This window comes from Equus asinus, chromosome 10 (genome assembly GCF_041296235.1).
Source record: "Equus asinus isolate D_3611 breed Donkey chromosome 10, EquAss-T2T_v2, whole genome shotgun sequence".
Classification (NCBI taxonomy): Eukaryota; Metazoa; Chordata; class Mammalia; order Perissodactyla; family Equidae; genus Equus; species Equus asinus.
In genome coordinates, this window is record NC_091799.1 from 78,804,517 (window position 1) to 78,822,733 (window position 18,217).

Sequence of the window (18,217 nt, forward strand, 5' to 3'; positions counted from 1 at the left end):
GGTAAAGGCCTACAGTCTGTTGAATGGGCCTTCTAAACAATGTCTATAGAGAATGGTCCAGAACTAGGGGTTGATTTTGCTGCTCAGGGTACATCTGGCAATGTCTGGAAACATTTTTGTCACAACTCGGGGGATAGGGGGTATGCTCTTAGCATCTAATGCTGCTAAGAGTATTAGATGACCAGCAGAGATGCTGCTAAGAATCCTACAATGCACAAGACGCCACCACCAACAAAGAATTATCCAGCTGAAGGTGTCAACAGTACCGAGGTTGAGAACCCCTGGCCTAGTCCATAGGATCAGTGGTATAGTGCAGCCAGCTCCTATCAGCTCCCCAGAGTCAACTGTGTACATCTCTTTCCGGTTCACATTCATAAGGTCACTTTGGTAGTTTGAAATTGGCCATTATGGGAGTATTTACACCACTGACATCAGTGCATTCTACAAATCAAGGCAATTTTATTTCTGAAAGCCAGTTGTTAAACATTTACCAACATACCCCTACTCAGAACCAACGCCTGAAACAACTGTTTCAAAACTCAAAAGTGCTTTCAGCAAGAAGGCTGGACCGTAGAGAAACTAGAGATGATTTTACCTATGGGTAAGGAGTCTGACCTCATAGCATCCCCATGACAAGGAGGACAAAGAGGAAAGGAACAGCATGCGGGACACTGTGGCAGGTATCTGAAGACTTGCGTGTTTTGTTGTTTTGTTTGCTCACTCATATATACCCTGCCTTCTTCCAAAGAGCATTTGAGGGAACAATTTAGGAAATAAACAACAGGCTTGTTTATGGAAGTCCTCAGAGGAAAAGCATGATGGGATATTAATAATTCAATACATTTAATTTTGAGAACTTGACATACAAAAATAAAGCTCAACACACAACAGGTGCAAAGCCTGAGGAGCGAGGCAGCCAGTCCTTCTGCACCTGGCTGGCCAACCGAGTGATGCACTTCCTGATGGGTCCTGAAGTCAGCAGAGCCGGCCTCCACTAGATCCCCAAAGGAGCCGTGGGGCCAACTCCCACCTTTCAGGGCTTCGCACAGACGGTGGATGCCCTACAGAAACTCAAGCCACATTGGAGGGAAACCCTTTCCCCAGTTTTCTCTTTATTACTATCTTGATATTTACCTCTGGTTGCTATGACAAAATCTGGCATTGGAATTTTTCTGGGAACAAATAGGAAATAGCTGTGGGGGGTGGTTCAAGACCCTTACGCACATTTAGGTTTAGTTATAAACACTCATAGTAAAATAAAGCATTGACTCATTAAACCCAAAACAAATCCAAAAAATATTTTTTTAATCTCCATTCAAAAACTCTCACTTTGTTCCAGAGGTGACCAGCTAGAAAGCTATTTGCTCTCGTAGACAAGGTCACCAGCAAAATGAACTAACAGGGTGGAGTACTGACCAGTTGGGGGTACTGGTCACTCTGTGCCAAGACACACTCTATGTTTAGTATGTTTGATTGCTGGAGCTGGAAGCGCTAACCCCACACAGCAGAAATTTTCCATTGACTAGAAGTTGGTCATTTTGTCCAGCCTCACTGAAGAAAAAACCAGGGCTGTAGTCGTTCAAACTCCAGCTCCAAGGGTCTGGAAAATCTTATGAGGGCATGCAGGCCTGGGACACACCTCGGACCAAGATGTGTTAGGGTGTCTCTTTGTTTTTATCTATCTTTCTCTAAGACCCCTATATCTGAAATTTTGTTCCTGAATTTCCACCTTTCACCTAAGCCCAAATTTTCTCTCAGTTCACATCCACTAACTCGTCTCCTAGGGTCAGCCTTAGATGTGGGAAGAAGCAGCTGCTGCCCTACAGAGTGATTTGAGGAGAGTGAGAAAGCCCTCTCCACCCTGTATGGGCTAGCCAGTGTGACTGGGCATCCACAGCATGGAAGGCTGCTATCAAACACAAAGGCTACAAGGAGACATATTAAAGAAATATCCTATGAATCCTTCACATGGCCATCTGGCCCAACCTATTTTTCCCATCCTATCCCTTAATGTTCCCCACAAACCTCCTCCACTCCAGTCAGGCTCATACCTCACTGTCTCTTTCATCCACCACAGATGCCTCAGAAATAAGGACAAAAATATGTTACCATACAGCAATTTTTCTCTCTCAGAATTCCTCTAAAGAGAGAACAGATTTGTTTGGAGGAAATATTTAGGGAAGCCACTTGGGGGGGAGAGGCAAGATCTCAAGAGTTGTTCAAAGAGCAAACAGTAGTGACTGAACTACTATTCATAAAATAAGGAGGGAAGGAAAAGCAATAGGCAGCAGGAGGCTGGGCCTGTGTAGGAGGAGACCACAGAGGGAAAAACTACAAGACTAACTACTTATCCAGTGCTTCCCTCTCCTGGCACTGTTCCAATCTCTTTATGTGTATCAACTCATTTAACTCTTACAACAATCCTATGAAGTAGTTAGTAATATCTCCATTTCACCGATGGGGAAGCAAAGGCCCAGAGTGGCTCAGTAACTTGCCCAAGGTCACTTGGCTCACGAATGGTGGGGCTAGTGAGCAACTGTCTGCCTCTAGAATCTGTGCTTTGAACCACTCTACTCAACTGCCTCTGTGGGTAAGCCTCTGGTCACAGTTGAGGAAGAACAGCAAAGCACGAGGCCACAAGGATGTTATCCAATATAGGAAGGTGCCAATGTAAGACACATCATTATTTTATGTGTTGCTATGAAAATTCTGAAAATTATACTATAACACACCACCACAGTGAGACAGATTCTGGTTCAGAGATATCAAATATTCAAATAGGAAAAAAGTGCATCTTAGAGATGATGACAAACAGTATTGAAGGGGGATTATGAACCTGTTTGCCACAGGGTGTGCAGTGAAACCTCATTCAACTCTTCTTCAATCCCCTGTGAAGTCTACATTCCTCCCTAATGCTTTTGTAAGTGTAGATTCTTGCAAGGAGGTGGTGGCAGGGACAAACTTATAGAAGTGTCATGCGTGTGTGCGCGTGTGTGTGCGCGCACATGTGCACTCATGCATGAGGCGTGGGCGAAGAGACACAGGGCAAAGACAATTTTAGAAAGTTCAAAATTACCCTACATTTAAGTTACACAAAGAAAATGTAACTTCATTATTTTCAATAATTGATCTAATCTTTCTCCTGAGCCCTCCATCTTACTATGTAGAATCAGAAAATTAAATGTCATCCAATCCAATAATTTAAAGTTCCTAGGTAATTCAGTCCTGCCGTTTTCCTCCTCTCCATTTCCCATTCCTCTCCCAGATGGCCCCTGGGGGAAAAGTTCAGGTCCTCACAGGACTCACATGCCCCTGAGGTCTGCCCATGTTTCCCATTTGATCTTCATCCTAGGCAGTCCCCTCCGGAGCAACCCCCTGGTAAGTCATCAGCCAGGTGTACTCCTGGCCCACATAGCACTCTTGCTCAACAAGCCTGGGTGCGACTACAGAATCTTCCCCATCGCAGTGTCCTGCGAGCCACTACCCTGACGTCAGCATATCAAATAAGCTAATGCCATCCTAGATCTACTAGTGACTCCCTAACTGCTGGCAGTTACCTGTGCCCAGGAGACAATAACCACCTGAAGGGGAAGCAAAAACATTAAATAGACATGCAATTAGTACCAACTGCATTAATAAAGATCATTATCACCCACTGAATATGTCAGTGTGTGTCTAGTCCCAGTTCTAGTAAATATTAAACCATCTATCTTCCCTAAGGGAGAGAGGGGAACACCACTGGCGTGAACATGTGCTGTTTGGGTCAAATATTCTTCTATCTGACTCTCCCAGGATAATCTGACACAGTAAAGGCAAGCATTGAGTATGCGCATGTTTCAGGAGTGTATCCAGAACTCTGGGTTGGCATGGCTAGAGAAGTGAATAGGCTGAAGAGCTGATACTGCTGAAATCTCATCCATTTCCAGAAGTCTGGGATGAGCCCATGAAGATTTCAAGAGAGAGCACCTGGGAGCATAGCTTTCCCTCTCTGTAGACTGGAGAAGTCTTCCAAGGCCAGTGGATCTTTCTCCACAATCTGACTCTTCCTCTTCCTGTAACATCTACCATCTGTCCACCTCAACTGACCCTCCCTCTGGTCAAGAAGTGGAGTGTTTTAATTCCACATTTTCCTTTTAAAAAAATCTTCAGAGGGCCAAATCTCAAAAAAAAAAAAAAATCCATGTGCAAAAGTAAGCTTCAGCAGAGAGACTAGAACAGGGAGGAGCAGTACTGCGCCTAAGCCCAGGAAACAGGGGCCTCCTGGTCCTCCACTGGCTGTGCCCCTTTCCACTGGGTCAAAAGGATGTGAGCCCATGGAGATGTGCCCACTTGGAGCCTGTATTTCCTCTTCCAGACCATGCGTTGGGTACCAGAGACCCTGGAATTCCCTGCAGGAGTGATCCAAGCCCACTTCTGCAGCCTTCCCCAGGCCAGTTCTCTCAAGGGCAGGCCACACTTTCAGTAGGCAGCTAAGCCCAAGAAGCGACCATGGGGTGGCTGTTGGCAGGGATGGAGTGTGGATGTGCAGACACAGGTGCGTGCACAGCCCCCTCATGTGGGACTGCCAGAGAAGGAAGAGATGGGGACAGGCAGCAGGCCGTGGGCCAGGAGTCCACACTCCCTGAGCCACCACACTCTGCATGGCACTCCAGGAGTCCACAAATTCTTAATTCAAACCTGCCCTCTGTGCAGGTATATTTGTCAAAGCATGAGGATGGAACATATTTTCTTTGTTAGCTTGATTTATAACTTTCAAATATTTAGACGTGGTATATGAGCCTCCAATTTTACACTTGCCAGGGCCCCACAAAAGTTAGGGGAGGGCCTGGGGAAGGGAAAATGGTTTGTTTTTTTTTTAAAGATTAATGCCTGAGCTAACATCTGTTGCCAATCTTCTTTGTTTTTCCTTTTTCTCCTTCTCCCCAAAGCCCCGCAGTACATAGTTGTATATTCCAGTTGTAGGTCCTTCTAGTTGTGCTATGTGGGATGCTGCCTCAGCATGGCTTGATGAGTGATGCCATGTTTGTGCCCAGGATCCAAACCCATGAAGTCCTGGGCCACCAAAGCGGAGTGCATGAACTTAACCGCTCGGCCACAGGGCAGGCCTGGGAAAATGTTTTTTAAGGGAAGGATGGGGATACTCTTTGGATCAAAAAAGACCAAAATTGTTTCTCTGCTGTGTGGTGCCTAAAACAGTGTCTGGCACACAGTAAGTACTCAAATATGTGTTGAAAGGGAAAAGAAGGAAGAAAGGAAGGGAGGGAGGGAAGGAAAGAGAAAAGGAAGGATTTGTGTTAAACCATTCACACTTTCAGGAGTTTGTGATACGGAGTCAGAAAGACCAGAATTCAAATCCTGTCTCTACCGTTCCACCTGTGTGTCCTTGAGCAAGTTATTCAACATCACTAATCCTCAGTTTCCTCATCTGGAAAATGGGGAAGCAATGCCTATCACATAGTGAGAACACATAAATATTAACGATCTTATTCTCATTGTCATCATCATTTTTATTATACACTCCACCCCCTCAATCCCATTTAACTTATAACTCATATTCTGAGGGCCAATTTGTTTCAAACAATCTCAGGGAGGCTATTGCTGCTGATGTACCCAATGCAGAGACAGAAATACTTCATGATCCCTATTTCAGTTCTACCAACATCCTCAAATGCCCCCCTACCACCATAGCAGGTGCCACTCATGCCCCACTCATACTCCTGGGTACATACCATTTCAATCCTCAGCAGCCTGACTTCCAATTGCCAGCACCAGCATTCCTTTGCATATGGGCATCCTCAGTCCTCCAGAGCCCACTTTGCCACTTGAATGGCAGGACAAAAGTGCTGGAAAATTAATGCCCAGGAAGCAGCCTTCAACCAATGTGGTATGGGAATGGGTATAAATACCCCAGCTCTCTCCCGCCTAGGGTGAGATAACTTTGAGGTGCACATTCTATACTGAATCCCAGCAGGATCACATTCCAGGCAGCCTCACTGAGAACTTGCCAGATACTGAACCCTTTGGTCACTATACAAGTATGCATGAGTATGGCCATGCCAGTTACTATGGCCCGTGCTCCTTCCACCTGTTCAGTGTTCATGCCTTACTACTTGTTAAATATTTTGAAAACGACCCCTTCACATTTAACAAATAAGTTGCTCTCATAATTGCTTCTTGAGAAACATCAATATTCTATAAAACTAGATCCAATAGCAATTTCACCTAATAAACTAATATATATATTTATTTATTTTTCCTCCTTCTTTCTACAGTACATGGCATTAAAATTCAATAGTTAAGTGGAGGATAGACAATAAAACATCATTCAATGTTTCCACTCATACCAGCAAATACCACAGATTTTTTTTGTTGTCGTTGGATATTTTCCCATATGTTTAAGCGAGGTACCATGACCCCACACCAAGTATCAAATAGGGCATCTGCTCTCAAACACTTTTGTACTTGGCAGTGACCTCAGGGTTTGACAAATATGTTGTCTCCATGTTTTTATTTATCACACAATCCTTTGGATGGTGACACATTCTGAGATTATAACAAATATATTAAGATCCCAATATGAACATAATGTAACAAAAAAAATGACCTAGATCTAGAGTGGGCGAGCGCCAACCCAAACAGTGGTTAAACTGGGCAGCTGTTTGCAATTAGGTCCCATTAACACGTTTTAAACACAGCATTGCCGGGAACCTCTTTGAAGTGTGTTGCTCCGTGAAGGTTTTTCTTGAAAGGGGTTTCCTAATGGGAACCAGTCAAAAGTCACAGCTGAATAACTTAGCTTCCTATTTTGACTTACGTGCCATGTCGAGTTCACACTTTTAATTCATTTTCCCCAGTTATGTGTATAAATATTTCAAACATGTGATGAAATGTCTGGGAAGGCACCTTTGCTGAAAAGAACATTTGTAAAGCCAGGAAGAGGAAAGAAAAGGGCAGGGCTCCTGTGCCCTGATCTGCATTCTGTTGAATTGCCAGTCTCTTTTCCTCAGCGCTGAGGAGTCAATTCCAACTCCCAGTGACCCTGTGTACCCCAGAGCCGAACCCTGCCCAGTCTTTCTGCACCATCCTCTCACCTTCTGGGGCTGTATCAGACAATGCTTCACTGCTTTTCACAGGGCTTCCATGGCCAATTTTTTCGGAAGTGGGTGGCCAGCTCCTTTCTCCTAATCTGTCTTAGTCTGGAAGCTCCGCTGAAACCTATCTACCATGAGTGACCCTGCTGGTATTTGAAATACCAGTGGCATAGCTTTCAGCATCACAGTAACATGCAGCTGCCACAGCATCACAACCGACAATCAGGTGATGTAGTTACCTAACCAAGAGATGAACAGGGGCTGTGGTGGTGAGAGCACAAAATCTTAACCACTAGAGCACCAGCGCTGGCTTGCCAATCTCTGCTAGAAACATAAATTGCAAAATAGTATTTCTTTATTTAATACACATATAAGAGCACTGTCTACTGAAACAAAAGCTCCATGAGGGCAAGAACTTTGCCTCTTTCATCACTGTATCCCTAGTTCCTAGACTGGTCCACAGCAGGCCTACAATACATATTAGTTGAATTAATGAATGGGTGAATGTTTACTGAATAAATAAACAAAAGCATGAGTAAAGTAATAAACTGAATGAATTATACACGTATGTTTGAAAACACACACTAAAGTCCCTAACCCACATACATATGTGTATGACACAAAGGTACCACACACATACTCAGAGAAAGGGAGAGAATTGCCTTAATTCTAATTATTTTGCTGGTGCTACCTATTTGGGGATGATTTGGGACTTAAATCTCAGCTTCATTTTTCATATCTGACAAAAAGATGAGGGATGCAAATGGTGGAATGCACCTAGAATGGTGCTTGGCAGATGTTGAGCACTTAAAAAATATTTTTTTTTCTTTGAGGAAGATTAGCCCTGAGCTAACTACTGCCAGACCTCCTCTTTTTGCTGAGGAAGCCTGGCCCTGAGCTAACATCTGCTGCCAATCCTCCTCTTTGTGCTGTGGAAGACTGGCCCTGAGCTAACATCCGTGCCCATCTTCCTCTACTTTATATGTGGGACGCCTACCACAGCATGGCATGCCAAGCAGTGCCACGGCCGCACCCAGGATCCAAACCAGCAAACCCCAGGCCACCAAGAAGTAGAATGTACGAACTTAACTGCTGCGCCACCGGGCCGGCCCCTTAAAAAATATTTTGAGGACTAGCGAGTGAAAAAACAAAATGGTGCTTGTTCCATAATCCCTGACTAGAAGTCAGCGAAACATCTCAGTGTTTCCACTCCTTACGTATTTCCTAAGCCTTGTACACTGACCTTCCTGCATGACCTTCTCACTCACAGATACTAGGCCCAGCCACACAAGAGAGTTTTGGAGAAGAGGAAGGGAGCCATCTTCCCTCCCTCCCATCCCTGTCTCCGAGACAGAAGGGTCTGCGGCTTTGTTGCAGGTGAGGCATATAGGAGAAGCTCTGGAGCTGATGGGAGTTCTACTAGGAGGCAGTGGCTCGGAAACTGGGGTATCTGTTAAAATGCCAATCCCTGGCTCCCAGCCCCCAAAGGCTCCAACCCAGTGGTTCTGGGGTGTAACTCAGGAATCTGCATAGTTAATACCACCCTGGTGACTCTGATACAGATGATAAATTGTTAGAGATACAGGCTACTAGGAAAGCATTCTGGAAGGAGAAAACTTTTCACCCCAGAGCGCCTCCAGGAAAGTACTTTTCACATCTGCTTGGGTGATGCCATCCTGGAACATCTCTTCAGGGAACATCTTTCAGGGAATGTCTTCGCAAACATTTTCTATACAAGATTTCAACTGACTTTAAAAGAGAATGCTATCACACATATTCTTTCTTTTCTGTGATGATAGGGAACACACACATACACACAATCCAGCAACCAGATTTTTCAGTTACCAAAAAATCTGAAAACTGAGGAAAGAGCCCTTGAGCACAACTTGGGAAGTCATCCACTTCTCCTAGGCAGAAGACCCACTTTTCCCTTTAGGGAAAATCCAAGGTTTGGATGTATCACAGAAACAAAAAGAAAGATAACTAGAAAATAGTAGTTGGAAATGTTGATGCTAAAGAAAAGCAAGGAGGAGGAGGAGAGGCCCTGACATCTGGAAGGAAAAGAAACCTGAAATTGCCCAGGTGACAAGGTCTCAGGGCAGAAGGGAGGGCTGAAATGGAGTTAGAGTCCATTAAAGCATTGGAATGACAAGATCCTGCAGCTTGGTAATTTAGAGACTTGTAACGTATCTGTCCACACAACAGCTAATTTCAGAGTCAATGGTGTACTCCTTGAAGACAACCTGGAAACCTGGAAAATCCAAGATAAACGGTCTGTTAGCATAAAGGATCTCAATGGTTTAAATCGTCCATCTATCATGCCTGCATGAAAGGCTTCCTCTGTAAACAGAGGAGCAAGACCACACTGCCTTGTATCAAGACCTGCTCAGCTTGTTTAAAAGGGGGCATTATTTTCCACTGGGCGTGTGGTTTCTTCACAATTTCACACATATGCACACATACACCCTGCCTATCTGTGCACACAGTAGCAAACTCTTTTGGCAGGTTCTTGAGCAATAAGGGGCTTAGCCTTTTTGTACTACTTTGGGAAGCTTAAAGCTACAGACTAGATGGACACGTCTACAGTACCAACTGGTCAGACTTCCATCTCTCTCTAAGCCAGTCATCAATATCTCTTCCCTTCCCACTGCCCTTCCACCCTGTAACCATCAGTCTATTTGTTCTTGAACCTCCCTGAATAAATATATTTATTTTTTGTTTACTTGCCATCAAATAGGGTTTTAAAAACTTAAGTGGTAATTGTATCTAAGCATTTTGTGTCAATTACATAACATACGAGATTCAAATCTATTTCTCTTGACTCCCAACCACTAGGCTCATGGCAAAGGTCTTATGACTATATAATGGATATGGGGAGTTACTCATAAATGTTGGGAGGTGAGAAAGGAGAAGGGATCACATTCAGAACATGCTAGCTTATGCTGTAGTAATAAACACTATCAAAATCTCAAAGCCAAAAAAGGCATCTTTCTCACTCCACTACATTTCCATCACAGCTTGGCTGAGGGGGGCTGCTCCATCTCTCCTTAGTCCAGGACCCAGGCTGAGGAAGTGGACACCAATTCACACATTGCCAGGCACATGGGAGAGGAGAGAAAGCTCTGCACAATCTCACACCAGCAATTACATGCTTGGTCTGGTGGTGACACACATCACTTCCACTCACATCTTATTGTCCAGAACTAGTCATATGGCCAAGCACTAGTCACTCAACTACAAGGGGGCCAGGAAGTGAAATCCTACCCTGTGCCTGGAAGTCAGAGAGCCAGAAAGATTTGGAGAACAGCACTAATGATCACCAAGACAGGAGGAAGGAAGGGAGAAGAACCCAGCAATTGACTGCTGTTGAGGAACACACATTGAGAAATCTTACCTGTTGTCACTGACTATACCCTAGTCCTGCCTCAACAGCATCTACCACCACCTAAAAATCCTGCAAAGCACAGGGTACACCCCCAAACATAATCTAGCCTTCATCCCAACATTTAAAGAAATAATCATTCACTTCTGTAAGACTGAGGTTTGGGCAGCAGATAGCTATTTCTGTGTAATTTCAAAAAAATTTAAAAATTATATAATTAAAACAGAAATCTTAAGTCTTCATTTGCCATGCATGAAATAAGCATTCTCATACACTACTTTTAGTAAAAAAGTTGACCCGGTCTTTCTGGAACATTATGGATTACGTGTTGAAAGAACATTTGAAAAGGTTCATTACCCTCTGACCCTGTAATTCTCCATCTAGAAATTAATTCTAAGGAAATAAGCAGAAATGTAGATAAAGATTTATGGAAAAGAATATTTTCTATAGCATTATTATTAATGCTCCAAACTGGAAGTGGCACAAATGTCCAATAAAAGAGGATTGGTTAGATAAATTGTGCTACATCCACATGCTGGAATATTGTGTAGCTACTAGATGCAATGGCTCAGCAGGCTGGTGTGTTAATACAATGGACTATTATACTGACATTAGGAATCACAATTATGAGGGTTATCTAGGAATATAGAAATAACTACATGAAGTAACAATAACAGGATAAAATAGAACTCTTCATAATACACACATTAAAATTATATATGAATTAAATCAGGCCTATGTTAAATTCAGAAGGGACAGGGGCAAACACGTGATGCTTCAGGGGCTTGAGTTTTCCTGGTGATTTCAAATTTGTGTCCAGATGTTTTGTTCAACTCTCATTTAGTTGATGAACAGAGAAAACAAGGAGAAGGAGGAGAAAGGGAGAGAGAGGAGACAAAAAGGGAAAGGAAGAAGTAAAAAAGGAGAGAAAGTAGAAAGGAGAACAGATGGAGAGGAAGATGATTTGGAAAGCTCACTGCAGTTACTACCATGGCATCCTGGGCAAAATCGTGAGTAGTCTCCTCCTCTGTGAGCTACGCAAGTACAATGGGATTTTAGTCCACCAAAAAGTACGAATTTTTGTTGTTCATTAAATACATGGAAGGTACAGAAAAGATCTTCAATACCTCTACATCACACTCACAGACATTTGTCACTTAGGAGGAGTTTGGGCATCAAAGCAGTGTGATCCCTTGGAAGGTTCACCAACTACCCAGTGAACTGGCTGGGTGTTTCTGGGGTATGTGGTGTTTGATCTGGCCAATTCCCAGCTGTTAGTCTCAACAAGCAAGGCTGAGTGACAAGTCTGGATCTGGGCTTAGTCAAACTTTTTGTGTGCCATCTTTGAGGATGAAACAGAGGACCTAGAAGCTAGTATTAGAATACGTTTCCAAACATGCAAGAAACAAGCGTAACTCAGTAGGCTACCAACAATGAAATAACAACACACATGGATGCAATTAAAGACTGACAATATCAAGTGTTGGTGAGGATGTGGAGTAACTGGAACTCTCACACATTGCTGGTGAAAGTGTAAAATGGTACAACCACTTTGGAAAACTCATTGGCTGCTTTTAATGTAATTCCACTCTTAGGTATATACTTAGAAGTAAATGCAAATGCCCACAAAAAGACCTGTTCTAGAATGTTCATGGTGACATTAATCATAAGGGCTCACATTTCTTCCATCTGTCTCCTTTCTCTGGAATGACTGACTGCCCAGGACATGGTTTTCTCATGGCAGAGTGGAGGAGCACAAGAGAATAGAGGAAACTTACCATGCTTCTTGAAGTCCCACTCTGAACAGGCATATGGTCACTTCCGTCTTCTTTCTGTTGGCCAAAGCAAGAAACATCACAAAGCAATTATTGAGTGTTTACTACAGGCCTGCCTCTTCTCATGCATTCTAATCTTCACAACAATGCAGGGATGTGGGTACAATTATTATCCCCTTTTATAGATGAGAAAACTGAAGCTTAGGGAAGTTAAGCAATTTTTCCAAGGTCACAAGGCTAGTAAATGGCAAGAATTTGAGTGCAGAATCATACTCCAGAGTCCCCCACACTGAACCAGGAGATAGAAGATCCTAAATAGCTTATACCCTACTTGCACAGTTATCACAAAAGCCTGTGAAATGAGTTGGGGCATAAATTTTTAAGTCGCTTGAAAAAGTCACTTAACCTATCTGGCTTTCGATTTCTTCTTGTGTAAAATGAGAGCTATACTGGATCTCTAAGCTCATTCCAGGTATAAATTCAATGCCAAGATTCTGTGAACTCAGCGGAACATTTACCATTAATCTGACAACAACTGTAAATAAATAATTTGCTAATCACTAAAAGCATGCCTGCAAATTATCCCTGATTTTCGTATGAGGAACCATATTCTTGGAGATCACAGTGAGATGATGAAATCGCTTTATGTAGAACAGATACCAATTTAATTCCCTTTTTTTAAAATACTGAATTTTGCTTTCTGGTTGATCCTAAAAGCACTAGGAAAACGTGACTCATTGTAAAATCAGATAAATTCCTCTATTAACGGAGGATTTTGCTTCAATTTTTAACTGCAAATTTCAGTTCCCATGGAAGCAGCGTTAGGCTGCTGGCACATGGGTCTTATCTTCTGCATTCTGCACCTTCTCCACAGGGAAAAAGGCAGAACGAGGTAGATACCCAGGGGAGAGCGGCCTCTTGATGTTCACTCAGGCAAATCCCCTTCCAATAAGAGCAAGAGTAAGGGCTGAAATTGCCTCTTGTCTATTGTGACTTAAAATAACCTCCTAACATTTTCTGAGGAATTTTTAAAAGAATTCTTCTCTGGTGTCCCCAAATTGACTTACAGACTTAGAAAACAGAGACAATTATACCTATTTACATCTCCATGATCACTTGGTAATATACTGTTTTGTAAAACAGGATGGATGGATGGATGGATGGATGGATGGATGGATGAACAGACAAATGGATGGATAGATAGACAGGGAAACACAAACACCGTACCTCTGTTAGGAATGCTCTTTCCATCCCACTCTACCTCTTTCACCTAATTAACTCCTACTCACAAATCGGTTCTCAGCTCAAGCATTGCTTCCTCAAAGAAGCTTTCCCTGATCCCCAGTCAAGGTCGGGCTCTTTCATCATGTCCTTTTGTAGTGCAGCATTCCTTTCTTCAGAGCACTAATCTGTGTGTAGTTATGCATTCATCAGTATCATCAGCTAGACTTTAATGTTGATCTTCTCATCTACGCCGTAAATTCCATGAGACCAGGGAGTGTGTGTGAGCTAAAAAAAACAACGAACAAACAAATAGACAAATGGATAGGTGAATGTATGGACAGCAGGCTATGAGCTTGGAACTTGATTATAAAGACCTTTCTACTATAATCATAGAATTGTAGTATTTACGAAAGGAAAGGAACTTTAAGGTCAAATGATACTCATAGAATGAAAGAATCTTAGAGTTTTATAGTTTTGAGGAACCTTTGGTTGAACCTCCCACACAAAGTAGGAATCTCTGCATTGTCATGAGATTTGACCTGTATGTACAGAGTTTATAACTTCTGTAAGACTCTCTTTTTGAAGTAGGCATTTAATCCCTGGGAAATGTCATTTGCTCTGGTACCCTGAAATCCTATTTGATTTAGTTCACATAAGTGACAATTTTATGCTAAAGGATTATTTTACTCATGATTTTTCAATCAAGTTATAGGTCTACCTAGCTCAATGCAATGTAATAGGTGGTGTGTGTGTGACACACACACACGTATATAAATTATGTGGAAATCTGATTTTCATCAATGAAATCATTTAAAGTGCACCAAAGTATTTTCTTATATAAAATAAAGACTATTTTAGACTTTAGAATCTTTGACTCATAATTTGTACTTTTAGAGTCTAGATTTTTAATCTGAATTTTCTGAAAATGAGACCCACATACAAAGGTACCTTTAGTACTGGGTTTTACAATGAAGAGATTCCTCAGAAAAAAAGACTGTGGGGCATTTCCTAACAGCACATGCGGATTAAATTGGTTCTGTCTAGTACATTCCAGAAGCCATATGGAGATGACCTTCAGGTTTCTCCCTTTTTCTGCTTCATTCTCAGGTTAGTGCAGGGTAATGCAGAGATTCTGTCTTCATGCAGTCTCCACTCATAGTCTGACCACGCCAGCTAACTACAATGGTCTTTGTCTGTATGTACCTGTGAGGATAGCTTGTATGGCACCTGGAGGATTCATCTCTGAGTGCTCTTAGGGAATTAACTCACCAGCTAGTCCCCCAACCTGATGCCAGTCACACAATTTATAACAGGAAAGAAAAATAATGTGGCAGACATCATTAGTTGCTCCCTCGTCTTCCTTCCTTGCTTCCTGACTGTCCAGGCAGCATTGTGCCCAATTCCAGAAGGTGATTCATGCTGGTCTATAAGCCAAGCACACCAATCCTCTTCCCCTTTGCCAGTGTTGGGCTAGGATGGGCATGTGAACCAGTTCTGATCAATGAGATGTGAAGGGAATGCTGCTGGGGGAGTGCTAGGAAAGATTTTCCTCCTTGACAAAATAAGAGAGAGCTGGAAGGAGATGCCTTTTCTCTCTATTCCCTGTCCCCTTCTTCTCTGGGATGCGGTCATGTAAGAACACGACTTTTGGAGTTACGACATCCATCTTGCACTGTGAAAGGAAGGAGCACCAGCACAAGGATACTAGCAGAATGTAGAGAGAAAATACCAGGTCTTGAACCACATCCTTGAGCCACTGCACCAATTCTGGGAATTTGTAAATCTACGTAAGTAACCAATAAGTGTCTTTACGGCTTAAGCCTCTGTTAATCCAGTTCTCCGCTACTTCTAATCAAACACATTCCCAACGCAAATAATAAGATAGTCAATATCTTACATCAGCATGGCACTTCACATTCTTCAAATACTTTCACATCCACTACCTCACTTAGTCCTGCCAACAATCCTGGGAAGAAACGGTACAACTACTTTTATCCCTCATTTTACAAATATAGAAATTAAGATTTAAAACGATTTAGCGTTGTGTAAAACACCAAAAAGAACCAGGACTAAAAGTGATTGGAGACTCTTTGCTTTAGCCCAAGAGTTGGCAAAGTATAGTCCACGGGCCAAATGTATGGCCAGCAAACTAAGAATATTTTTTGCATTTTAAGTGGCTGAAAAAAATCGAAAGGATAATAATATTTCCTGACGTGAAAATTACATGGAATTCAAATTTTACTGTCCATAAGTAAAGTGTTGGAATACAGCCATGCTCATTCATTTATATATTGTCTAAAACTACTTTAGCACTACAATCGCAGAGTTGAGTCGTTATGATGGACTGTGTGGCCCACAAAGCCTAAAATATTGACTACTTGGCCCTTATAGAAAAAGTTTGCTGACCCCTATGTTAGTTCTATTATGCCTGCTCCAAAAAACTCGTGTTCCAATAAAAACCACATACAGCGGTTAGGACACCATATTTTACACCCTAGCATAGTGATCTGAGGTTTGGTTTGCTGTTTGTCATTTTTTTCATCATCTGAATATAACCTACTGACAGCTTCATAATCCCCAGACTACCCAGATAGGAACAGGAAAATGTCTTGACTAACTGCTAATTAATCCGTCTGGCTTAAATTCTCCCCTCAGTAAACACTAGAACACATCTGTTTGAAACGATGTTTTCATGAAACAGTCCCTCAATCGTAAAAAAAAAAAAAACTAACGTCCCAGGCATGCCACACAACAGTTTTTCTTCTCTGAGAGTAGCCATCACACAAATATAAGTGAATCCTGCTAAATCTGGTGTAAAACGTACAGAAGACTTCCTCTACAGAGATATTATGGACAATCATATTATGCAAACCGTAAAAAGCAGATATAAAACAACTACCTCAATTTATTTCTTAAATGTTTTCCTGCTTTGATCTTTGTAATATAATATTTAATGAATAATATATTTCACCAGATGAGAAAATATACATGCAAACATTTAATACGGTACCTAGTACATATTTTGCACTTATTAAAAATTATTGAACCTCAGGCCAGCCCCCTTGGCCTAGTGGTTAACTTCAGTGTGCTCCACTTTAGCAGCCTGTGTTTGGTTCCTGGGCGTGGACCCACACCACGCATCTGTTAGTGGCCATGCTGTGGTGGCAGCTCACATATAAAAAGAGGAAGATTGGCAGCAGATGTTAGCTCAGGGTGAATCTCCTTCAACAAAGAAAAAAAAATTAGTTGAACTTGAAATCTCATGAATCATGAGGCAGAATATTTTTAAACCACTTAATTTGTTAAAATAGAAAAAAAAAATTTGCATCTTTAGCACATACGTACCAGGAGTTGGCAGTCTACTAAAATTCATCTGAAAATAAATTTTTTCTCATTTTTGTGGCTTTGGTTTAAACCACCTCATAGAACCTCCAAAACGCCTTGAAAGCTACAATGCCAGCTGGATTCCAGCCAACACAGTCATGCCAACATGGTTTTGCCACAGTTTATAAGTCTTTGCATTGTCATAGAGCAGAAGAAACATGCTGGCCTGGAAAGACTCCTTTAAGAGTTTTAAATACTAAAATTATACTCACCCCACTATCATCATCAAATAGAAGCACGGGTTCTCCACGATAAAAGATTATTTTTAATCCTGGCTCCCTGTCACCCAGAAAACTCAATGTTTTGAGTTTATCTGCTCCCTCTGCTGCCTGGTTCCGTGGTAATTACCAGGCTCCTGGAGCTGGCTGACATCACATGTGATGAAGTATATGAGCAAAGAAGTAAACACAAACAGCTGCGTTAATTCCAGCAGGGTTCAAACCTTAAACAAGCCAAGGGAATGTTGCTTAATCAAAAAAGAACAAACTCAGAGGGAACAGCTCTCACAACATTCTAGCAAAGAACCCACAGGCTACATCCAATGGGCCCAAATATGCAAAAGAAAAGGGATTGTAAAATGGGCAGACTTTTACAATATAATGGTGGAAAACATTCTTTCTTTCCTAGACAAAAGCTTTATCTTAATGATTGCACAATCTCTGAAGAAGTCATAAGAATCTAGTAATTGTGTTACCAGGAAAAGTGGATGGCTTGAAGACAGCATGAGAATCACTTATCACTGAAAATACTTTTGCATCTTTTGAAAGGTGTAAGATGTACATGTATAACTTACTCAAGTAATTGCACTATTTTTTTAAGATTACATACTACACACCAAAGACGTCACGAATAGAACAAAGTCACTAAAAGCAACAATGCAAGTTATGATTTCTAACGAAATTCTTCACTTTCCTTCACCTAACAAATACCATTTATATGTTAGTGCTAAGGACGTAAAAATAAAAGTGGCTCCTGTCCTTGCAGAACATTTAGCCTAATGGTGGATATGCAGACAAGCAATTGCATACAATGAGTACAAAGTATAGTAGGAACAGAGGAAGGATGCCCAGTAATCACTGGGACACATATTCCCACATGTGTGTTACAGCCTCCTAGCTGTCACCTGGAGACACACTTGTTCTTGTTCTTGTTCAACATTGGGAGTTCCTCTTCTGGAAGAAAGCTATATCAGTTATCCATTGCCATAATAATGCTATGTAACAACCACAAAATCCCTGTAGCCCACAACAAGTATTTATTGCTTATCCATCAGGAGTGGTCAGACAGGCAGCTCTGCCAATCTTTACAAGGCTTACCTATATGTCTGGTCAGGGGAGTCAGCTGGCTTTCAGCCAATGTAA

At 42.0% G+C, this 18,217-nt stretch overlaps 1 long non-coding RNA gene across 1 annotated transcript in view; it reads right to left on the reverse strand.

Annotated features, from left to right (window-relative positions):
• LOC106824798 (uncharacterized) overlaps nt 1–16,694 on the reverse strand; it is a 53,268-nt gene extending 36,574 nt beyond the window's left edge. The window contains exons 1-3 of the long non-coding RNA XR_011506507.1: nt 16,483–16,694; nt 13,538–13,757; nt 12,252–12,305 (exon numbers count right to left, since the gene is read on the reverse strand). This is a non-coding gene — a long non-coding RNA (uncharacterized lncRNA). The remainder of the gene's footprint in view (nt 1–12,251; nt 12,306–13,537; nt 13,758–16,482) is intronic.
• Between the last annotated feature and the right edge of the window lie 1,523 nt (nt 16,695–18,217).